Genomic DNA, 19,284 nt, shown 5'->3' with positions numbered 1-19,284 from the left:
CCACAAGACAGCATTCAACAGCTTCCAGCTATCTTCAGAGCTACAAAAAACTTATCATACCAAAAAAAAGTACTCTTACACAGATTTAAGTATAATACTCCATCAGAAGAAAAAGAGTTCTTACAAACATAATATCAAGATAAGGATACCCTAGACAAGGAGGGTAAAGAAAGCTTGGCAGATTTCACTCTAGTTTTTTAATTTAAAAAATGAACAAACAAAAAAAAAAAAACCAAAAAAAAAAACCTGGGAAGAGCCACCAATCTCAATAAACACTGTGATGGAGAAACAAGTATTTTGGATAAGCAGAAAAGAGCAAGAACTTTTCTCACCAGTATCCAAAATAAACCCACCAGAGCACAGCTTATGTGCCTAAGAGAAAGCACCTTGAGGGAAGGAGGCAGTCAAGCCAACATGGTGGGAGCAGGTGCTACAGCTGCCTAGTCCCCAGGTTTTCTGCCCAGAGATTTCTGTCCATGGACCAATCTGCCCCATTACCATGGACTGCCTGCTGCAGATGTGCTGTTTCACTCCAGAAGAGAGAAGGCAAGGTGTACCAAAGGTGCCACTCCCACAGCCACATTGAATTGATCTCACCATTCAAAGTTCATTGCCAACCTGGAGGCTCCTCAGCACAGAAATAGCTGCCTTCAGCATATGCTGAAGAGAAAAAGCACCCTGCCCCAAAACACCATCATGCTCACACCTTGTCAAACTAGAGAAGGGATTTTTAGCTTTCCTGACCCTACCAGCCTCCCACCAAAAATCTTAATGGTGGGCAGCCACAGAACACACCACTCAACTCCAGGTGACACACCGGCACACAAAGGAAGACAGCAGCAGATCCCAGCAGCCCCACCAGGGGACAAGTTCAGGCACACAGCCTGCATCCCAGCTGACACTCATATCCACCTCTAAGAACCCCTCCTAGTCCAGTTCCTCAGACAGCCAAAATCTGCATTGCCCAACCAGCCCCTACTGCACAGTCCAGTTGTGCCACTGGTCATGCGACAATGTCAGGGAAGTCACATGTGAACCAGTGACAAGCCACACATTGTCCACCCAGAGAGGCAGGCAGAAAGGTAAGCATCCTGGTTTCTTCTGAGAGAGGAGACAGAGAAAGGTGAAGAACAGAAAGAGATTAAGGGGATTAATCTTTTAAAGCACACCATTAGGGAAATTTCTTATGAGAAGAGCTATGGAAGCAATTGCTTTCACCTGCCATCTTTCCTGCAGCCAAGGTTTTATTTTTTAACTTCACAAAATTAAGTAGTCATGGTTTGGGCAGGGGGTAGCAAGGGGGTGTGAGGCTTTAACTTACTTCCCTGAGAACTCACCGTTCAAGACTTCAGTCACCTTAACCACAGCAAAGCCACACAAACACCCTCCTTCCATTTTTCCTTCTTTTTTTTTAATAGTTTCAATGCAACATCTAACATGCCCAACTTCTAAGAGTACTATGTACTACAAAGATTCCCAGACCCAAGCTGTAAGACATGTTTCTGTCCTAGTTCTGACTGTAACAACCTGATTTGTCCAACAGCCATGTAATTTCTACAAAACAACCCCTTCCTTCAGCATGGCTGCCACAAGGCTCAGATCCTGTCTGAACTGTGAAAGTATGTTCACTAAGAATTACTTCTGTGAGAGGAAACAGCACAGGCTGGGGAATACTGCAGAACTGTAGTAAGGAGAAATGCAGGTGAAACAGGCAAATTTTTTTCAGTAATCCCTGTAAAGAACACAACAGAAATAAAGAAGTACATTTCAGTTACTTGTGTACAAAAAAAGAACAAAAAATGAAAATGACAGTGTACCTTTGTAGAGATCAATACTGAAATAAGAGGGAAGTGAAGCTGAAGCCTGCTTATTCACTTCCCCCCAATGAAAGAATGATGATTAAAGTAAAGATGAGTGAGGTTGTACTCCACTTACAGAGCTGAATGAATGCAAAGCACAGCAGACACCTCACAATGGTACTGATAAATAAACTGAATTACTTAGCAGTTCTCTCCCAGACTAACATCCTGAGGCAGTCCAGAAATCCCTATTTAACTCACTTTCTGAATGATTCCTTCCTAAATCAAGAGAGATAGTAAACTGCTCACTATAAACTCTCAGTTTAATTCTTCATGGTTAAAACAACTCAAGGCAAGAATTATACTCTTAGTGACAGTCTCCTCATCAGAGTTTAAAGGAATCTCTGAACTCACACAGGCACTGGCTACTACATCAGAGGGCCTTCCTTTAAGCCATCCTGACACAACTACACCACCCTGTGCAGCTGCCTGGTCTTTCCAGGAACTAGCAACGTAGTCCCAGAACCTTTCAAACTAAGAACTGGAGATGGTGAGCTGTCTGCTTTTTGCCTTGCAACAAACCACCAAATCCAACAAGCAGCTACTTTAGTCCAGAAGCTGCAAAAACCAGAGCACATTCTCAAAAAACCACAGGGCTTGCCGAGATATATACCAGACAGTTGAGCCAAAAATATGAAATCATCATCTTAGATCTCATGTCAAGACAGTAACTGCAGTTATGGTTGTTTCAGTATTTCTTATCCCACATGAGAAAACAACACACATTCAAATACAGAACTTCAAGCAGCAGGATACTTGGGATGCCTGATTCCTGGACTTCAGATAGGCTCTCCTGTACAGGAACAGGTAAGGTTTTGAAAACAATTGTTATACCCTGAACAACTAACTAAGATGCATCCTTGAAATTTACCAGTCTCTCACTGTCATGCACTTTTATCTCGGCCTTATCAGAATTATTTTTGAACATCTGTTAGCCTCATCATTACTCTCCTTCTCTCAATCCTCCTTTTATTGAGCATTACAAACCAGGTCAGTTGTATTGCCTTTCTGGCTGTTAATCTTCAACTTGAAGAAATACTAAACTGCCCTTCTCTACAGTACAGACTGACACGTGCTTTCCTGCAAGACCTTTTACCAAGTAGCATTTCAGCTTTGGATTTCAATCTCAACAGCTACATTGATGGATCCTCTTTGAAGCAAAGAGTATTTTCTCATAACTTGTCATCAACTCAGACTTCCCACTTGCTAGCTCATCCAAGTTAATACCAAAGACTTGAACCAAGTTTTTCAGTTTCTATTATGTAAGAGCTTGTTTCACATTTCTCCCAGAACAGCACTACCTACCTCAATGCTTTCTGTGATGAAGACCTCCTGCATGTTTTGTCCTATTACTGATGTTTAAACTTCTAAAATTCCAGCTTTCGGTTCAGCTTTAGTCTTCAACTGAATTCTCTCAAAAAGAATGACCAGTATTCCTTCTCACATAGTGACTACCCACTTAACAAATCCTGTTTACCCTGTAAATAAATCCATAGGCTTCCTATTTTAAGATCAAGGACAAAAGTGCCTTTATTAAAGTCTTCCTTGGCCTTGCTCCACGTTCTGATCTGCTTTACCACTGGTCACATAGTTCCTGATCTCCAGAGCTCTCCTATTTCTTTCAGAAATATCACAATCCCGTCAGGAGCTCCTCCCTACACCCCAGACTTCCCTGCTTGGCAAAGGATAGCCCACAATGGCTACATCCATTTCAAAATTGTCATGGGACTAGACCCTCCCCACTCACAGTTACACAGTGCACAGAGCAAGAGAAACCACTACAGCTCTATCTATCCACTATTAAAAGATGGGGGGATGCCACTTTCATGAAAACAAAACTTGAAACAAGAGGATTTTCCTCTTCAGAGGGTCATGAAGAACCTCTGGGAAGCTGCCAGCACACTGCAGCAGCCCCCTGCTCTGGCTGTCTGCCCCTTGCCATGACAGCATCCAGAGGCCAACATGAGACTTCATCAAGCTTTGGTGCAGCCAGCCAGCCCTCCCCACACCAGCCTAGGCATCCTCCACGGTTTTGGTAGAAAGCAGCATTATTAGGAGCTGAAATGCATGTTTATTTTGCCACATATCCTCATTATCTAGGGCTGGCAAGAAAACACAACTCCATTAAGCAAACAGAAAGCAGTATGAATTGGAAAAAAGATTAAAAACCCAACAGGAAAGGAACTTGAAGAGGAACAAAATCTATGGGAAAGCTGGGGGGAGGGGAGTAGAAAGGGCAGGAAGGAGAAAAGAAAGTTTTGTTTTCAGAGCAGGACTGCCTCTGCTGCACAGAAGGAATCCTACTTTGTACATCTGATGTACACCTCCACAAAATGTTTTAAGTGACACTTGCTTTGTAGATAGAGATCAAAATAAACTGTGGGGAGGTCAATTTCTTTCAAAACCACCAAGAAATGTTAAAGCCAGCTACCTGTTGAAGTTCTAGCAGTAAGCTCAGCTGAACAGCTTAAAAAGTGGCTCAAGGACATTAAAATAAAGTGCTTGCAAAACTATCCAGCACTGGATTTGCCATATGCCAGCTACTCCCAGGCAAGTAAGCTGCTGCACTGCTTTCCCCAAACACAAGCTCATATTTAAATGAAACCTGAACAGAATAACCTCTAGGATCAGGACCATATAAATGAAATTTTATTTTCCCCTCAGAACCATTAGGAAGAGGGCAGACATTTTGGCTGCAATGACTTTTTCCAGACAATTGATTCCCAAAGTTATTTATTCCCCACCATTCCCCTCAAGGCCCTCTCGTCACAGCAATTGTCTATGTCAGAGGAAGGTTGGACTCAGCTCCCATGAAAGCCAAGCAAAACCACACCCAAAATAGCTATATAGGTCACTACAGAGCAAAGGGAGCCCTACATCATGCCAGCAAGGGCTTCTGGTTAGTTCCCACATGCCAATAAGCTTTCAAAGTCATGTGTTACAATGTTCTACTAAAAGAGTAGTTTATATGGTAACTAGCACTCTTTTATTGAATCTTAACTTTTAAAAGAAAATGCTTAAATTACGTTGTACCCCTCCCTTTTTTTTTCCTTTTTTTAAGGAGAATGCATTCAGCACAAAGCAGCAAAACAACCAGAGTGCTTAGAAACAGATACAGAACAGCATCCAGAGAAGAACCCAAGTGGCAGCACAAAGATCCTTGGTTTTGGCTTGGCTTCTTCTAGGTGCATGTTTACATCTCAGAAATGTCACAATGTTGGAAGCTAAGAGCTAATCAGCTTTTATATACTTAAGAACACCCTTAAGAGCTTTGTTGTCATATTTGGGCTCTTGGAATGTGTCCTTTAGGTCATAACCTCCTTTTTATTTTTTGCATCATGCCCTCCAACCTCATTTTCCAAGACAGATTTTAGTGCACAACTACAACGTGGCATTTCCATGACTGCTGATCTTGGGTAAGATGTGAATCACTGAAAGTTAGTTAGATTGTGCAGGCAGAAAGAAATCAGGAGGAAATCTTCCATCAGGCTTCAGTATCTTGTCAGAACCCTAATAAAAACATGGGATGTTTCTGCATATTGTACCTCACTCCTTCCTCTGGAAGAGTTTTAAAAATTAAATCATAGTTGGAGCTTCCCTTTGCCTTTTTATCACTGCTACAATATAGACAGCATTTAAAACTTTCTTGCATTAAAATCCAGTGGTATTTGTGCTGACAAGCTATTCATGGAAATATAAATGATGAGAAATGATGGAGTTAATGTCTGTCTTAACGATGAAGCTAAATGGTGAAGCTAAATTAATACAGTAACTTTTCTGTTGGAAAACTGAAGGCTAAAGCCTCACCTACACACAAAAGAGTCATTTGTCAGAAAGACAGTTTAATTATTTACTAAAATTTGCAGTTTTCTCTTGTATACAGGGAACATTAAAGTAACATAAAAGTATCACCCGTGTTACTTATGGGCATCAGTTAACCAGCTCATAAATCTGAGCAGTTAGTGATTTGCTCACAGCAGACAAACACATAAGGGTTTGGAAATGAGGATTTAAGGGAACTGGGGGAAAGAAGACCTTCAGACACACACACCACTCATCTCACAGTTGCCTATACCCTTGGTAGCCACACACTTTTGTTTGAACTACGTCAGATTCACAAGAGCAAATACCAACCAGCACATCCTAAAGGCTTTCCATCAGAAACTTAATGTAAAAATGAATGGGAAATAAGGGATAGAGATAAGGCACAGGATTCAAGAAGACAGCTGCATTTATTTCCACCATCCTTCCTTCTGGTTACTTTCTTCCACCTCTTCCTTCCCACCTTAGCAACCTCTACCTATCACACACCATAGGCTACAAACAAAACCAAACCCCACGGCAAAACGCAGCCTCACTGCCACACTTCAGTAGCTCTGAGAAAACCTGAGAAGCCTCTATTACTCAGGCCTTTCCAGCTTGACAGAAAATCATGTCTGGGTTGCCTTTGTTTAGGTTTTGCTGTATCCTCACACTGCAGGTTCTCCTGCCCGCAGAGCCGCCGTCCGTGGGGCACAGACCTGGCACGGAGCCTCCCCGTGTGCTGGGGCAGGACAGCCCCACTGAGCACAACACCCACACACCCATGCCAAGCCCAGACTGAGCAGCACTTCCTTCCTCAGTACCTGCCTGCAGCTTTGCCATCAGCCTGACCCACCTGGACTCGCCAACAACTCCTTTTACATCTTATAAAAGTCCTAATGTTATTTGAGTGTTAACGGCAAATACTGCAAACATTCATCGAAGCTTTTCAGTTCAAAACGGCAAATAGCTCATGGGGGAAAGAAACTACACTCAGGTTAACTGACCCCTCTACACGGACAGGGAAACCTTTACAGTGCCCCTCTGACACAACTCTTCAGGCTTCTGCATTAACCAAACCCAAAAGGAACTGGTCGCAACTGAAATCTCCCATCACTGCACAGAGTTTTAGTGTTTCACTAAACCTCATTTTTACTGACATTGTTACAGTGCAAAACTCCTAGAAATTTTTATTTTCCTAAAAGGACTGTGTGATCCTTGCCTGTGACTGAAACTTTCCTTCGTTACTGAAGAGGCAATAAAATAATTTTGGGTTTCAAATATGAGGCTTTTTCGCCTGTTTAAATAACCTAACCATGATTTACAAGCAATAACAGAAATGTCATCACATTGTTAAATATTTAGTAAGATATTTGGTCAAATATGATTATCCAATTAGTATCAGTGAATTAGTAATTCAGTTACACTTGCAATCACAAGCATTTAATACTCTTCTAAGAGCCTGTGCGATGGCTTTAACAGTGATCTTTATAAAGTTTGTAAAACAGCTCAAAAGAGACTGAAAATAAGCAGTTCAGGTTAACAGAAGGACAGGACAAGATGAGTGAATCCGTGGCATTCACCAATACTTTAGTAGGGGAAATTTTGTTTTGTGAAACTGTTTCAAACTTCACATTATATCTAAGACCAAAAATAATTAATTTTTCCAAGCAGCTGTGGTTTTAATCTAGAAGAAAATAGTACACTATCATAAGGATTTCTGCAAAACCTTGAGCATATTTACAACACCAAACAAGAAGAAACAAGCCATACTCCCCACTTTTGGTGGTTGGAGATGGGAAAATACAATTTTTTTACAGAATGTAATTGTTCTGATCACCTGTTACAAACCTCAGAAAGAAATGGTTCATTTTCCCCAAACTGCATCTTGTTTTAGAAGTGATTACTACAATTTTTCTGCTGGTGCTATAAAAGCAGACCTCTTCAAGGGAGCTCTCTCTGACTGTCACCTCACTGTTAAGTTTGTAAGCAACCTGGACATCTAAAATGTGGTCTATGCCAAGCAACGTGGGTTATTTATTATTATTTTTATTTTGTTAATAAGAAAAAAAAGTATTGGAAACTTTCACGGTGGAAACTAGGGAGCTTGGAAGTTCCTCTCTTAGCAGCACCCAGCAATGGAGAGGAAAGTGTTCTGCATACGTGCCCCAAGCATCCAGCTACATTTAGCTTTCAGCCTTTTTATTATCATTGTCAATGAATGGGCCCCAGTCAAATTAAAGCTGCCATTTTAGGTTAAAGACTGGAGAGCCTCTGTTGTGCAACAGCGAGACAAAAACACTCCAAGCGACAGATGCAGCACTTTCATTGGAAAATGATAGATTTCAACTTTTATAAAAAAAAAAAAAACAAAAAAAAGAGAAGAATAATAATTACGGATCATGCTTTTTAATATGAATTATATATTGATACTCACACATTACTGCAAACTAACGGGATTTATAATTGGGAAAAATCAGCTACCCATGCTGCTAAGGTCATAGTCATTAAGATTTTTTTGCCGTCGTTAGAATGGATGATCTGTGAGGAAATGAACAGAAACATTTTTTGTTCAACTTGCTTGTTTGTACCTCCGTTAGTCCCGTATAACACGAGAAAAGAAAAAAAGGAAAAGGGAAGGAAAAAAAAAAAAGGGCTAACACATTCTCCCGAAAGCCATCTTCCAGGATAAACACTGCCCGCGATCTGCTTTGATGAGAGTAAAAATCGAGACGAACATCGACACAGAAACAAACTTATCGCACCGAGGTTATTCTGATATTCCCCAAGCCAAACATCCGCGGAAGCCCAAGTGGCACGGGAAATTAAAAAAAAAAAAATTAAGAAAAAAAAACCCAAAAAAAAAACCAAAAAACAAGAGGCTTCTCGCAAATGAAAAAAAATCGCCCTTTTCTGTCGTGGGGAGGCACGCTCGGCCCCTTCCCAAACGAAAACAAAGGCAGAAAGTGGGGAAGTGCGGGAGAGTTGCGCGGCGCCGCGCGGCCCCGCAGCGGACAGGGAGCTCCCGGGCATCCATCGCTACTTTCCTTTTGTCCATTGTCTGTTTAAAAAACAACTACTTTAAACCCGGGCGTGAGCGGGCTGTCGGGGGGAGCCGGGGAAACCGGCTCCATTTCCAGCCCGTGCCCACGGCCACCCCTTCGGCAGCACCCCGACCCGCCCCCCCGGACACCCACCCGCGGAGACCGGCCCGGCAGCGCGGGGCGCGCCCGGAGGGGCTCCCCCGGCGTGGGAGCGCGTCCCCTGATGTAGCGCTACCGGGATAAATGAAGGCAACGTAATGATGGCTGCTCATTGCCTGCAGCGCCTTCTCCCTGAGACTCACTAACAACCCTGCCCCCCTCCCCCCGCCACCGCTCTCTCTTCTCTCACACCCGCGCACACGCACAGGCGCTGCCCGCTCCCCGCCGCCCCGCACGCAGCGCCCGCCGCCGGCCCCGCTCCGCTCCGCGCCCCGAGCGCGGCCGGGCCCCCCCTCGCTGCGCGCCCCGACCGCTTTGGCCTCAAACCACCTTTTTCCGCTCACCCTCAAAATGGCCCGGAACGGGGTGGGGGAAGCGCGACGAGGGGAGCGCCCCGGCCCCGACCCCATGTGCGCGGCGGCGGCGGTAGCGCCTCCCGCCCGCTCCGGCTCCGCGCCGGCGGAGCGAAGGTACTCGGCGGGGTGAAACCCCTATTATGCGGCGTCCGCCGGCACCGCTCCGGCCGCCTCGGGTAGCGTTCTCCCTTCCCTTCCCGTCCCCTCCCTCTTCCCCCGCTCCCCTTTCTTCTCCGGCCGCCGGGGAGCGCCGGCCGCCCCCTGCCCCCTCCCGGTGCCGCCGGGGCAGGACGATCCCCCCGCCGCGCGCACCGGCGGCCGGAGCGGCACCTCGTGCTCCCGCCTCCCTCCTCCTTCTCCTCCCTCCCCGCCCGCCTTCCTGCCGCCCGCCGCCACCCACCGCCCGGCCTCCGCTGGGGGTGCCCCCGCTGCGGCCCGGGCCCCGGCCCCGGCGACCCATGTGCCTGCGCGGAGCGGGGCGGTGCCGGGCCGAGCCGGGCCGGGCCGTGCGCGGCAGGGAAGCGCCCTCACTTTGTTAGCGCTTGTTGTGCCGACGCGGCCGCCGGGAGCCGTCAGCGTGGTCAGCGGGGGAAGCGCTCCCGCGGCCATCCCGGCCGGCGCTGGGCCCCGCCGCCCCCTCCTCGCAGTTTCGCTCAACTTTTCCCGGATTTTTAGTCACCCTCCAAACTTGCGGAGAGGAGCGCAAGGGGGAGAAGAAGGGAAGGGGAAGGGGCGCCGGCGCTCTGGCTCCCCGGTGCCCTCCCCTCCCCCGAGGCGAGGCAGGCGGCCGGCCGGCCGCAGCACAACAAAAAGCCATTTACACCCGGGGAAGTGCCCCGCTGAGACACCCCCCTCAACACACACACCCCCCCCGCCCCGCCTCGCCCGGAGCCGCGGCAGTGCTCAGCATCCCCCACCCCCCCGGACCGCCGCCGGCAGCGAGCACCCCCGCGCCGCTGCGCTCCGCTCCGCCGGGGACAGAGACCTGCCGAGGGTGCCCTGCTCCATGGCCGGCGCCCGCCTCCTTCCCTCCGTCCCTCCCTCCGTCCGTCCGTCCGCGCCCAGTGAGGTGCGGGGTCACTCACCGGGCCGGTGCGTGGCCGTCGGGGACCGGTGTCCCCCGCTCGCTCCCTCGCTGCCCTCCGCCGAAGGGCCGGGGAGGAGGAGGGGACACGCTCCGGAGTTGGTGCCGTCGGCCGGGGGGGCGAGGCGGGGTGCGGGTCTCGCACACAACACACACGCACACAACACACACGCACGGAGTTGCTCGCTCGCACCGGGGCTGGGCTAAGAGGGGAGGAGGGGGATCCCTGACCGGGGCGGGCAGGCGAAGGAGGGGTGGAAGGGAGGGGAGGGAGAGGAAGGGTCAGCGCGGGTCTCGGGTAGTTTCGGGGTCTCCGCCGGCTCCGCTTCGCTCCTTTGTGTAATTTCACTCGATTCAAGTTTAATCCGATAGTTCCCGAGCGAGCGAGCGCGCCCGCCGGAGCCGAGCCGAGCGCGACACCAGCCAGCCAGGCGGCTGCCGCCCCCTGCGCCCGCCCGCCCCCGCCCCCGCCGCCTCCCTCCCCTCCTTCCTCCCTCCCTCCGCCGCCACAAGGCGCGCCCCCGACACCGCCCCCTCCCCGGGGGCGAGCGCCGCCGCGCGCCCCGCCCCCGCGACGTCACCGCCCCGCCCGGCATAATTTATGCAACGAGGAGAGAAGGGGGAAAAAGGGAAAAAAAAAAAAAAAAAAAAAGAGGAGGGTTAAAAAAAAAAAAAATAGGAAACCCCCCCGCGCCCCGGGCGGGGGAAGGGCGGGGGTCACTAACCTGCCTGCCCGCGGCCCGCCAGCGCCCCGCCGGGGTCCGGCCGCCCGGCCGAGGGTGCGCTGCTGCCGCGGGGCACGGCGGGGCACGGCGTCTTCCGTGCGCTCCCCCGCCGCTCCGCTCCGCCCCGCCGCACTGACCGGGCCCGGGGGGGGCCGCTCCGCACCGCTCCGCACCTCGGGGGCAGCGCCGCGCCCGCCCGCCCGCCCGCCCTGGCGCGTCCCGTCCCGGGAAACTCCCGGTGAAGCCCGGGGGGTGTGTTGTGTGTGAGGTGTCACTGTGTCACTGCCGCTCTTCAAACTTCCCAACCGCGGCGGCGAAACGAAACCGAGAGGCGTCCCGGGAGGCTGCCCGGCCCCCGCCGCCCGCCCCGGTCCCGGCCTCTGCCCCCGAACGGGCAGCGGGCACCGCACCCCCGCCCGCCTCCCTCATCCCGGCCACCGGGGCGGGGCGGGGCGCGGGTCGGATCGCCCGAGACCGCGGTTTAGGGTGGACTTTGTCCCGAGCGGGTCGGGCTTTCAAAGGGAAGCGGCCATTAAGCGCTGCCCGCCCGCCCGCCCGCGGCAGCGCCCCCGTCCCGGCGGGGCCGCGCTCCCCCGGCACCGGGTCCGGCTCTGCCGCTGCCGAGTTTGTCAGCGGTGCGTTCGAATTCGTGATACAAAGCGAAACAAACTCATTCCGTAAGTAAACTAGACAAATCCCACCCAAAAGTGATTACCAGTAGCGCGCTTAGCGGTCCTCCCCCCACTGCTCTGGAAACTAAATAAGCGTCTTAAAAGTATAAAGAGATTAAAGCGTAAACCCAGTGCAAAGATACTCGGCATTACAGGAATTTTCAGCGAGTCATTTGACGAGATAACTTTTTACCATCATTGTTAGTGGCAGGTTGGAGAAGGAAAAACAGTCATGTGCTCCTGGGCAGGGACATCCTCCCCCTCCAGCTCCTGCCGCTCCTTTTAGGGGGCTGCTCACTGCACCCACCCTCGTATCTTTGCCGTGGGAAAGAGAGAAGGCGTCCTGTCCTCGCAGGATCTCACACAGCTTTTCCTCTGCGCTCTTTTAACACAGAGTTAGTAGGCTGGGAGCTGGATCCAGGCAACGTGCATGTCAAAAGCTGTTGGCTCCCTCAGTCCAGGTGTCCATGATGATTCCACGGCCATGAGAGCCACTACAGCTGCAAAAATATTTCAGGCTTCTCTAGAGGAAGTATGACACTCTTCCACATTGTGTCATTCATGTCTGGCCTACTTAGTCTCTCTTGGGTTTAGGGGAAGGCACCTTTTGGGAGAAGGGGAGGTTAGCAGTTTGGGAGGCATCACCATCTTCCATGCAGCCGGGCCCGTGCAGTCACCCAGAAAGGGGCCAGCAGCTGGGGTGGTGTTGCTCTCCCAGGTTTTCAGCTGAAAAATGCAGCGAAAAGCTGATAGCACGTGATGGTGCAGTGGAATACACTCCCTATTCTTCGCCAAGGTCTTCCGTGAAGTTAAAAATAGCAAGTGGAAATAGTATTTAAAAACAAAACACTTTGAAGCAGCACATGACCCAAGTATACCTTCACTAAATTTGCCCAGTTTACCATCGTTATATTTTATTTGTATTTCTGTACCCTTTGAAAAAACAAACAACAAAACAACAAACCTACACAGAGGTATTTTCGCAAGTTACTAAATGTAATCAGTTTCAGCTTTCTCTTGCAGTATGTTGACAGACCGGAGAGAAAACAGCCTAGAAACATTTACCCCAAGTCTGTTTCTCTGCGTGCATCATTTAAGCGTGCCCCTACTCTGACAGCCAAGCACCCTGGTGCAGTGTTAGCCTGCCTGGAACTCCCCTTGCTTTCAAAGATTTAAGTTCTCCAAGATTTAGGGGCGCGAGAAACTCATTCTGAGACCAACTGCCAGCAGCCTCAGTGCTCCCTCTAGAACTTGTTTCAGTTTCTTGTTGAGCAGAAATCAGAGCGAGAAGCTGCCGAGCATGAAAAGTGCTCAAAGCATATCGTGATGCCAGGGTGAGCCAACCAAAGAAATGCTGCACTTCTTTAAAAAAAAAATATATATTGGCATGGCAGAGGCAGTGAGGGGGAGCATGGATAGGTTCTTGGTTAAATGTTTGTTCCACTGGAAAAAAAAATGCCCCAGTCTCGACCATGTCTTGTAGAAGGCACAGAATCAGCTCCTCAGGTGCCATAAATCATCCTCAGGCCATGGCCTATGGAATCAGCTGGCTTACGGCTCGGGTCATAAAAATGTGCAGGGAGGCTTCCAATGCTTTCCAACATCAGAAGAAACAGAATCTGCAAACAGCACTTTCGCAGAAGGGGGAGAATTACAGCCATCCTCTAACTCCTCAATAACAGGAAATAGAGAGTAAGGAAAAGTGGAGCAGTTTCACTGCTCCAGGGTGGGACACTGTCACGGTGTGGCACAAGTTCACACACATGCACACTCACTGGCAGTGCCAGACGTGGACAGAATATATCACGGTGCAGCTGCTACACAGGAAAGGTTTTTGAAACCTTAACTTGTGCTTCAGCCAGTCCCCAAAGACAAAGCTGTAACTCCACGAGTTACCAACAAGGCAGCTTCACAGGAGAGGGAGGAAACAGCAACATGGCATCCTCATGATTAACCTTATTGGTAACAGCTTATTAAAATACCCAAGAGATGACAGGGATGAAAATTCACTTGTAGCCAGCCACCCAGCCCTTTGTGTGCTGTTGGGAAGAAGTAATCCATCTGATGTAGGCAGCCATTTGGCTCACAGATTAGAAAGAATTTGCATTAATGGCTGAGAATTTCAACAGCAGTTGCAGAGCAAGGGTATGTGTACCAACAAAACCCCAGCGAATTGCTACACTTTACCTAACCAGGTAAACCCTCAAGTTTGTGGGGATAGTTTGTACCAACTGAGCAAGCCACTGTGTGTGACAGGCATAGCTGTGCAGAGATAAGTTAATGTACTCCGTAAGAAGTACAGCACTGAGATTGCTGGGTGGCATTTAAACCTGTTTTAAAATATCAGAATTACAAAATGCAAATTATTTACCATCACATGAAAATACAAAGGCAGGTTATTTATTCAGTAGATTTTGAAGAACCAGCATCTGTTTTAACAGCCACGTACAGCAAAATGTGATCTTGAGATCTAGACATTGTCACTTCCGCGGGTAGCAGGTGACACCTCACAAAGTCCTGAGTCCCCAGACAGGCTGTGCACAGGGCCAAGGGCTACAAGGGCCAAGCAGTCTGTGCCTCGTTCCAGACAACCCAGTCCAGGTATTGAGCTTGTTTGAGAGCTGCTGAGGGCTGTGCAGAGAGCTCGGAACAGCCCACCCTGCTGGAGAGCAGCTCTGTTAAGCACATCTGGTTCCTCACCTGCTCAGCACTGTGAAGGTCCAAGCCATGCATCAGATCTGACAGAAAGTACTTGTGCTGCTGCCATGCCCTCCAGGTGGCTTCCTCTAAAAAGCTTTTTTGCTTTGGTGAAGGAAGTTTCAGCTCCCGAGGAAATTCTGTACAGATGTACCCAAAACTCAAAAACTTCTTCTCTCACAGGCTTGCTTTTACTTCTATTCATACAAGGAGAGATGTGAAACCATACAGTGAGCCCAAGCTTGTGCTTGGAGTAACTGAGCACTTCAGGCTCAGCATTCAGGATGCCATTTCAGACCCTCAGACCTCATGTTTTGTCCCATGGTTGCTGGGAAGTGGCTCCAAAGTCGCACAGCCGTGACACACACTCATGTTTTATTAATCTTTGAACACTGCTTCAGTCAAATGACGTGAAAAAAGTCAAATGGTTTCTTTTTCTTTCACAAGTGAAAGTTTTACTCAAAGTTTCTCAAAATTTATAGAGCAATGGAAGCACACAAGACAGTGTGTGTAGTGGCCAACAGAGTACAGGTGATAGTGATATGTTATAAGCTGAAGGAAAAGAAATATTTTTTCAGGAGAAATCGTTCACTAACTCATAGCATGCTGAAATACCAAGAGCACGTGGATTTTGGCAAGTACCAGGAAGCAACAGACTCTATCAGATAGAACAACTTTAACGACTTCAGCTGAAGAGCTAAAAGTGCTGGAAATATAAGTGCTACAAGGAGCCACCCTGTGGCACCAGCAAGCTAAGGGAACAGAGGGCAAACCAGGGTAGACACTTGTGTGGGTTGGTCGGGTTTTTTTTTTTGAAACTCAAGCCAGGTATAGTGACAAAAGCTGGAACTGGCCCAAACAGCCACTTCTGTGGCAGCGAACTCTTTAACTGAGCAACTGAACCAGAAAAGCAGAGGGGCAGCGAGCTCCAGCAGCTCTTGCCCACATGCCACTCACCTGTCAGGCCTCTCAGGGGCAGAGCTCTCCCTGATGCCTCATCCTTGGGAATCCAGCAACAAGAGGGAAATACTCCCAAACTTTATTCTTTTTTATGGAAGTGTTTTGATGCAGCAATATTGCTCGCATAACAACATACAGCCCTCTCAAGGCTAACTTAAGGACTAAACAAAGACTTTAGGGGGGAATAGGTGAAAAGTCTGACACAGCACACTGTGACATGTCACTGTGGGTGCTGTGGGTGCACACACAGCTGTGGGCAGCTGTCCCCAGCCTGTCTGCACTGTCCCACTCAACCTCTCCAAAATGCTGCCTGGCTACTGCTGCTTACCTACGATGATCTGGATGGCTGGAAGGAGGCACCCAGCCAAGTGCCAGCAGCACAGAGGTGACAAACAACTTGCTGTCCCTCCCAAACAGACTCATCCCTTAGTTTACTGGCATATGAGGCAGGATCATCTTGCTTCTGTCTAAATTGTGATTTAACAGACCAGTGCATGCCTGTTCACCTCAGGCTCCTGGTTCCCACTACTACTGGAGACAAGACCAGGCCACCTCTTTCATCAGGAACAGTAGTGAGTTCTTATAAAAACCGAGCAAAGCCACAGAACTGACCTACTCCTCATCATCCCTGCTGGTGAGGACGTTTGCTCTTGGCCCGTGACATGAGCTGACAGCTTCACGGTCGGTTTTGTTCTCACCGTGCAGGAGCAGTGTTAAGAGCTCCCATTTCCATCTTTGACGGCTCAGCAGAATGTGCCTCTTCTTACATGGAGAGCCACAGCTATCACAGCACTGGCAATTCCTGACCTTTGTCCTTAATAAATGGAAGTCATCATATCTAAGAATGAAGTCACACCCCCGCCAGAAGTATCAGCTGAAATAAAAACACTGCAACTCATCTGCTTAGCAACACGGGCTGCCACCAACATCACTTCCTCCTAAAGACAAAGTTCAGTGCTCGGGCTCCACCCTGACTCAGAGCCGCCCATAAAATTGGATCTGACTCGCCGAGAGGTCACGTCTCCTCCTGTGAACAGGACTTTCCACAGCAGCAGAATTTCACTGGAACTTCCCAGCACGCAGGCAGGGAGAGAGGGAGGCAGGGAGGGAGGGAGGAAATGCTGCCGCAGTCACAGAGTTCACCTGCCAAGGAGGCAAGGCACTGACTTCCACATTTCCATTCATCTTTTCCAGATTTTTCAGAGCAGGTACTGAATAACTTGTTCCTTCTGTGGACTGGGGAGCAAGAGTGATTTCTCACCATTATTTCCTGGGTTTGCATATGCAAGGAGCACCTAGGTGTGACATCCTCGGATGCAACTACGGATGTTGTCATTGCTTGTTTTGAAATGGGAAGCAATGTAAAACCTATGGCCAAACACACCCAATATCCTTGAAAAATATTTACAAACCATCCTTGAAAAATGCTTATAAACTATTTTTCCTGCTTATGTTCATTGAGAAAAAGATACATTTAAAAATGTTCTATTTTATAACTTTTTAATAACTGTTTAAAAATTTTTCTATGTGTTTGTTTTTCTAAATGCTTCATAAAACTGCAAGTCTACAACAAAAATCTATTTAATTATATAGTTAAGTTAAATGTGGTTTCTTTCTGATTCTTCTTCTATTCTGAAAGAGGATCAGCTAATAGGATGATACTGTTTTCTCATTAAACTCAGGTCCACTCCCCTCCCCACTTGGTAAACTTATAGGAAGGGGGCTGAGAGGGATCTGAAGAGGCCATCTGGTCCCCCCAGGCTGCACACAGATAGGATAAAGTAGTCCCAGACAATCCCCAACAGATGTTTGTCTAACCTGTTCTTAGAAACCCTCCACAGAGCAGAGACCCGAACTTCCTAGGTAGCCTCTTCTGGTATTTCCCCAGCATTCAAAAATAATTGATCAAACCTCTTCTAACCTTTTACACATTGGAAAATTTATCTTATTCCCTCTAAAATTTACTTTTAAGGCTAAATATCCTTCCTTCTTTCACCACTTCCTTTTGTATTCTAAATCTCTTATTTGCTTTCTCTCCCCATTCTGTACTTTATTTTTCAGCACCATGAAACCAAGGACATTGTGGCAGTTGGGAACTCACTGGCACTCAGTGGAGTCATCTTTACATTGTTCTTGATGACTTACATATGCCACCTATTGATAAATCCTAAGAGAGCATTTTGCAGGAGCACTGCATCGTCCACTGCAATTTTGTTAGTGATGCTCTACAAACTCCCTATAAGCCTCTACCCTGACTTCTCCACAAAATCGATGATTTATTTTTCCCATATGAAGTTCGTTTTGATTTCTGCACTGATCATCTACAGTGGTTACTGTCCTCCTATCTTGGTGCAATTGAGACATTTCCCAAACACACTCTGCATTACACCAGTTCAGTTTATTCTTTGTCTTTTTGTACACTGGCTTTATCATGGGACTATCCTGGTGCCTTGCAGCAGAGTAATTTGTGACATCTCTCCTGTCTCTTTCCTTCTCTGTCTTGTCCTTTCTCTCTCTGGAATGGCATGCATGGAAAATTTGGTTTCAGAAGGATATAGGGACATAAATAAAGTCACTGTATGTTTATATAGGGAAAAAAGTACAATAAATTGCTCCTTCCGCTATTTCAGACCCAGCTCTGAGAAATCAGTCTCATACACGGTGAAGCTGATAAAACAGTCTCATACATAGTTAAGTATAAAGTTTATGGAAATGTTTTTCTGTTGCAGAGTAGCAAAGGTGCCAGCTGTGGTCTTCCTTCCACAGACACAAAACAGTTTAAGGGACGAAAATTTAAATATGAATCAACACTTAGTTATGGAAACAGCACAATTTGGAGGAAAAGGAGAATGCACTCACACTTATTATTAATTATTGTGGGCATAGGGACATTTAAAAATTGTGAGATGCATTCAGCAAGTGTGTAAGGACTTAAACTTGCTTGTACGATCTCCACAGTTCCTCCCAGTCCAGGCAAACATGTATCCTTTGTGGAGCACTTCACTGCAAGAAAAGAAACAACTGATTGGCTACACAGAGTTTGATCACAGAACCAAAGAATAGTTTGTGTCAGAAGGGACCTCTAAGAGCCACCCTGCAGTGTCCAGGGACATCTTCAACTCAGTCAGGTTGCTCCGTGCCCAATCCAACCTGACCTTGAATGTTTCCAGGGATGGGCATCGACCACCTCTAGGCAACCTGTGCCAGTACTTTACCACCTTCATTGTAGAAAAGAACCTTCTAATCAGTGAAGTATTTAATAGATTACACCATTAATTGAACCTTTGAAGAAAAGGTACTCTGGCAATACCAACTCACAAGTAAAAGAATACCTCACTTCATAGGAGACTTGTAAGGTCTGATTCCACGAGGTGCTGCATACTCATCACTCATGCTGACATGATTTGAAAGCAGAGGTGTTCTCTGATGTGCCAAACTTGAAGAAATAAAGCTGGAGCTACAAGTCAGTGTTTAAAGCACCATTCTGCATATTTTCTGTTTCTGTTTTGCCTAAATATCTAAAATTAGTTTTATCCTTCAAGAGGAACACCTTGGCTCTGCAGCACTGAGGGAACTCCCCTGAAAGCTGGCCAGAAACTCACCTCTCCTGTGCACTGGTTTGTTTATACTTTGGGCATGACAGGCAACTTACACAATCATTGTATATGCTGGTACACTCTGATGCACAGAACAGAACCTTGTTTCAGTTAAGGCAGGAAGATCTCGTGTCTTCATCCCGTGGTGGCCGAGAAGGGAACGGGTTTGAGGCACATCTGTGATGCCACAGGTCCCACTCCAGAGGCTGCCCACTCTGGCAGTGCTGCACAGAACAGCACAGCTCAGCAGCAATGGGCCAATTGTTTTCTCTCTTAAAAAACACAAGTCAGAACACGCCGAATATTCCGCACTGAGCGCACAGATTGTATCA

At 47.8% G+C, this 19,284-nt stretch overlaps 1 protein-coding gene across 1 annotated transcript in view; it reads right to left on the bottom strand.

Annotated features, from left to right (window-relative positions):
• The window catches only part of CHD7 (chromodomain helicase DNA binding protein 7), a 131,063-nt gene extending 120,485 nt beyond the window's left edge, over positions 1 to 10,578 (bottom strand). The window contains exons 1-2 of the mRNA XM_058805472.1: positions 10,305 to 10,578; positions 8,098 to 8,201 (exon numbers count right to left, since the gene is read on the bottom strand). The gene's annotated coding sequence lies outside the window, so the exon portion shown is untranslated. The remainder of the gene's footprint in view (positions 1 to 8,097; positions 8,202 to 10,304) is intronic.
• Positions 10,579 to 19,284: the final 8,706 nt, after the last annotated feature.

This window comes from Ammospiza caudacuta, chromosome 1 (genome assembly GCF_027887145.1).
Source record: "Ammospiza caudacuta isolate bAmmCau1 chromosome 1, bAmmCau1.pri, whole genome shotgun sequence".
Lineage (NCBI taxonomy): Eukaryota > Metazoa > Chordata > Aves > Passeriformes > Passerellidae > Ammospiza > Ammospiza caudacuta.
The sequence above is the reverse complement of the archived record's forward strand: the minus strand, read 5'-3'. Positions and strand labels throughout refer to the sequence as shown.